The following is a 5,985-nucleotide window of genomic DNA, read 5'->3' on the forward strand; positions in this document are numbered from 1 at the left end:
CTGGATCAGCAAGAGGAGACAGATGATGAAATGACAGTAAATATAAATCAAGTTCATCTTGTATTTTGACATCTTATTCATGGAGGCATCAACCGTTGCAGCGTTTTGGGAAAACACAAAAATATAATGTCAGCTTTTTGTGATTTTTGCTTCATTAAATAACCAAACAGAACTTGCTCTCCACAATGTTCCTCAAGAGAATTCATTTCTTTGCATTTGTAACAACTCCAGGATCTTCCCAGGATACATTTAACATGAAATATCAAATCTTACAATAAAGGAATGCATACGTTTCACATTTATCCAGCTTTCACTCTAAGCTTTTGAGCGATTTGTTTACATGGAAAGACAAATTGGGGCAAGAGAAAGAGAAAAGAAGGTTGTTGGTTTCATAGTGTTTTGACTCCACCTCAATATATGGGGCGAAAGGTCATAAAGTGCCATAACTGTTTTGTTAGCACATCTCATTAGCAACAATATCAAACTCACACATAAGACAAGGGCTGACAAAGTTATTGTGATTCTATTGAAATCCCAATATGCTTACAATATCCAGATCAAATAAGATGCAATATTTGTTAAAGGTGCAATATGTGTCAAAATATATGTACACAATATTGTAGTGCTGCAGCGACGTCCTTGTCTCATACAAAACTAATAAAACCATTATTTTTACATTCATATTTGTGCAACAAAAAAAAGAATCACCATTATTTAAATATATTTTTCTAGGAAAAATAGAATACCGATGTAAAAATGAAACGAATCATATGGCAATTGCAATGTCAGTCAAAGAATCCCCGTTAATATATGTTGTTCAAAAGGGTTGAACCCTACTAAAGTATATATCCAAGGCAACCGTTTTCAGACTTTTTATTGCTAGTGCCTTTGCTTCGATGAAGGAAACACTTGGTATACATGATGTTTAAGACAAAACAATGGGCTTTCAACATTTTAGGAATACTTTTTGACTTTTTTAAATCAGGAACATGCAAAACACTTAGCCTCCTGTACACAAATCAAGCTCCAGTTTAAGTGAATCTCCGTTTTCCCTGGAGGGGACATTTGGTTTGCAGTAGAAGACACAAACACAAACTACAAGAGGACATGGGCCCTTAATCACAAGAGTTACAAATAAACATCTATTTGTTAAAAAAGACTACACCACAGTAAAAGTAGTTAGGATAAAGGGCTGTTAGGTGCAGTCAAGTAAGGATGGGTTAAATGAATTAGGTGCATTTACTGCGAACATTTGAACCTAATGCCTGGGGGAAAAGACCAATACCTCCACCCAGAGTAGAGGAACAAGTTCCTGAGCCATGACATTAACCCCCTCCAACACCTTTGGAATCAACTGGACTATCACAGTGGATAGCCCAATTTCAATGTGGCACTTGTATAATGATCATGCTGCTGGACAGGAGTATACCTCCGCAGCCAGGCCCCAACACGCTACAGAACTTTCCCAACTGACATTTAAGGATAATGCTAAATGATCAAATATATTAGCACAAATAAAGGAGTCATAAAGTCAGACAACTGATAAGAAATGCTAACTCTAGCCGCCAAAAGCTAATGGTCACACCCGCAACAAAGTGACCAAACTCTATCATGGATTAAAATCAATAAGCATGAGTTTAATTGCTTTTAAAATACTTTTCATTTGGACTGTAAGAGAAGGAATGAGGTTTATCTTTTTTCATAAGTTACATTATCTTGTTTAACATCACATCCTTGCTGTCCAGGTTGACTGAGCTAACGCTCTTCAAGCTTTGCAGCAAAATGAGAGCTTAAGACAGTCACTGTGGGAAACAAGTTTTTCTTAACAGAACATTGATCTGAAAGAGGACTTATTCTGTTCATCTTCAGGTTCATATCAGTATGTAGTGTCTCTCCTGGGACATGTCTCCATGCTCTAATTTTCAACTAGCTCTTTATTGTTCTCATGCAGCTCTTTTCACCCTCTGTCTGAAACCAGAGCCCAGTCTGCTCTGATTGGTCAACCGCTTAGAGATGTCCCGTCCCTTAGCCTATCACATACAATGTGTTTGAGTGCTTGTGTTACGTAGGATTTTGGCCTTTGCAGACCATTTACATGCACCTATAGAACACACTACAGGGAAGGGAGAACCCCAAAAGCATAATAAGGCCCCTTTAAATTATTAATGAATGGACTAGTATTATATATAAGAATGCTTGCTCGTCCACGACAAACACATGTGGTGAGCACATTCGTGATGCAAGTCTGTGCAGATGGAATCATTTTAATTTCATGGATTAGAAGATATACAGTATATTGGTATGAAGCTGGACAACAACGACTCGGGAAAGAGATCAAACATCAGGAATGTCTTGTTTCTGCAGAAGAAAAGTTTGGAGCACAACCTCAAACACACAAACATTTCCGCTTGACTCAAGAGAGAGGGTGAAAGTAAAAATAACTAACTTATTAACTCGCTGCCAAGAAAATGCAAGTGAAAGGGAGGGAAAAAAGGGAGAGAAACAAATACAGGAAAAGAGGGATGGAATGAGTCACAATGTAGAGGAGGGATAGAGAAGGAAAATAAAAGAAAGACCTAGAATGCAAAGATAGGAGACAGAGGGGAGGGGAAATTACTTTTATCTAAGGAAAACAGAAAAAGAAGCAGAGAGTAAGAGTGTCCCCCGCCCTCGCCTCCTTTCCTTGCCAGCTGTTAAATTCCACCATTGTCTTCTTTTTTTACCCTCTGCTGCCTCTCTGCCAGGACAGTACACACTGAGAAACAAACCACCCTCTGTTACACACACACACACACACACACACACACACACACACACACACACACACACACACACACACACACACACACACACAGGAACAACAGATCAGGGGTTAGCTGGCAGAGTTTAGCAGATTTGATTCAGGGGGTTATTTAAGTTTCTTCAGTATTGCAGTTTTTGACCTGTATCTTGACGTAATATTTTGTCCAACATGTTGAAGTCACGGCAGAGTCAAAGGCCTGCAGGTTGTTGATAGGCACGTTTTTTTACTTTTAATTAATGCATCAGCTAAGGAGAGTTTTCAATGTCAATTGATCTGCAGATTGTTTCCTCGATTAATTGTTTGGTTTATTAAGTGTCCGAAAAAAAGTGAAAGAATTTCCATTCTATTTTCTCCAAGTCCAAAGTGATGTTTGAGATGTCTTGTTTAACATACCAGAAGCCAAAGCAATACAGTGAATAGGATAAACAACCTACTTTAACAACTGATAATATAATGGATCATTTTTCTGTGGATCGTCAATGGTTGGGAAATATTCAAATTCTTCTTACGACATAATTGCTTTTGGAAAAATAGCAAAAATCTCATAACAATACATTGAAGACAGTTATTTTTTAACTTGTATTTATCATGTGTGATATATATTTTTCAATGGCTGTTGATAGGCAAAGCTTCTTATCCACCCAAAAGAGCATAATCATTTAATCTGCTGGGGATCTCTGGATTCATCTCTTGGTATACCGTATACAATGTCGAAAAAGAAAGATAAAACAGCCAAATAAGTGAATATATAAATAAAACTGAAAAAAGTAATTATTTTTGCCAATTTCCATGAAAATGTAACAATGAATTGCTCATAAAAATAGTAAAATTATATATTTTTTTACCAACTTCATATTATAGTTTCTGTGTAATGTAGCACTCCGGACTTCACAAAGTGGAGATCCAGGCGCAAATTAAATCTATCTTGTTATAATAATTTCTCCAGCAATATTTCAATCTATTATCTTTCCGCTGAATTGATCTATAAGATTATTGATTATCTTGAATTTAGGCAGCAAAATAGTTCACTTTTTAGTTCACTCTAACTGAAAGGTTGGGTGCACTAAGGTTCAAAATGAACCACATTGGGTGTCTGGATTCATACTTGTGATGTATACTCAGAAATGCTAGGCTGCGGATTTAGGCGTTTTTACTGCCAAGAGGGAAGAGGTCAGGACGGTCTTGATTCTGTCCTCAAAGACACTTCAGCAGGATGTGGGTTTTAAAAATCTGAGAACTTTAAGAGGCCTTGGCCCAACCGCCATGTCCAACATCAGAGTGAACAAAACTCTGCTGCATCACACTTTCCCATAATGCCTGGCCTGATTCACACACTCATGAGAAAGAAGCTAAAAACCTGGAGGCTTACCAGAGACATTAAAATAGAGGCTGCGAAAAAAAGGCGTCAGTCATTTTAGAATGCACTTAACCATAGGTTCACTTCTCCTTTTTTTTTTTAAATACGGGACTATGATGACCCATCATTTCTAAAGTGATTTCTGAAGCTTGAAACTAGGAAGTTCAAGGGTTTAGGCTTTAGTTATAGGTATTCAAATGTGAGGTTTAGTACGTTCTTAGCTCTTTGAGAACACGACAATCTAGAGAGACCTGTTCAAAGCATGTTTTTTTCTCTCTCTCTTTCGCTTGCCCTCCAGGTTGAACTTTTCTTCCTCTTGCTGTTTTCTTTTCCCACAGGCTGTTTTCTCACAGCTGCATTGTGGGTAAAACTATCAGCTGTCTCCATATGGTGGGACCAGTTTGCATGTGGGTAGAGAGTCACAGAGAAAGAGAGAAGGGAATAGAGACCCTACAATGTTGAGTCAGACAAATAGAGAACTGGGAAGAAGAAGTCAGGGAATAAATAAAGACTCAGCAGTAATGTGTGCAGTAAGTGCAATACGAGGAATAAAGGCAGAGATTAGATAAACAGCATGGTAAAAAGAGACACGGTTATACTTTTTGGGGTTTTCCCTCTCCTGTAGTGTGTTATATAAGTATATATATTTGTGCATGTAAATGGTCTGTAGAGGCAAAAAAAAAAAAAAATTCACCCATCCAACAATTATTGAAATATTTCACACACACACACACACACACACACACACACACACACACACACACACACACACACACACACACACAAATGTGTTCAAATGATAATAAACATTAGCATAAAGCATATTTGTCCACTCATATGTTGATAAGAGTATTAAAAACTTGAAAAATATTCTTCTAAGGTACATTTAAAACAGATAAAAAATGTGCGATTAATTTGCGATTAAATATTTGAATCGACTGACAGCCTTAATATTAACAGAGTTACACATTTTTCAAAACCCGAAGTGTAATAACTGCAGTTGCCTCCCTGTCAGAATAACAAAGATCCTCAGTTAAGCACAAGCCCATGTTTCTCACTAAATTGTAAGTACAACTTGTTAAAAAGATCAGTTCAATGCAACTAATGTCGTCTTAGTGTTATTGCATGATGTTGAAATTGGTTTGCCATAAATTTAGTGATGGATTGTAAAAATTTGAAATGTAGCATTTAAGTGTTTCTCAGTTACAATGTTGTTGTTTTAATAAATAAGACACTGATGGTGCAGTGCTGTACTGTACCTCTTTATATAGGCATTGTTTCCCTAACACATTGTTTTTTGCGCTGATCAGGGGGTACTTGGCTGAATTTATTTTTCAAAGGGGGTACATTATTGAAAAAAGTTTGAGAACCGCTGCTCTATCGTATGGACGGTTCGTCCACACGAGGCCGTAACGGAACCAGGGAAACGTCCTATATGCCATAGACCTGCCTCTCCCCAACTCTCCTGCTCACCCCCGCGTCATTGCTGATGGGTTTCGCCAACAACAACAACAACAGTGTTCCGAGTGTTTCGAGCTAGGTCCCGGTATCTCGCAGGACAGTGCACCCAGCAGGAGCCTCCAGCAGACCCCCACGCACGGTTCCCTCGTCCCTTGGAAGAGGCGGAGAGGTGGGTGTTTTTCATCTGCTAGTGGACTGCCGGGGAGAACGTCCTGCTTGGGAGCCAGGCTTAGAGTTAGTGGCACCTGCCTTTTACAGCAGGAGCACACGCTCGCCTCGGGGAGGGAGAAAAAGAGAAACAGCAGCCGCCGAAACAGCCAGAGCCCTGCCTCTCCCCACCTCTGCTGTTGTGTTTAACGAAAAA

This window comes from Notothenia coriiceps, unplaced genomic scaffold, assembly GCF_000735185.1.
Source record: "Notothenia coriiceps isolate Sejong01 unplaced genomic scaffold, NC01 NC01_scaffold00023298, whole genome shotgun sequence".
NCBI classification, from domain to species: Eukaryota; Metazoa; Chordata; class Actinopteri; order Perciformes; family Nototheniidae; genus Notothenia; species Notothenia coriiceps.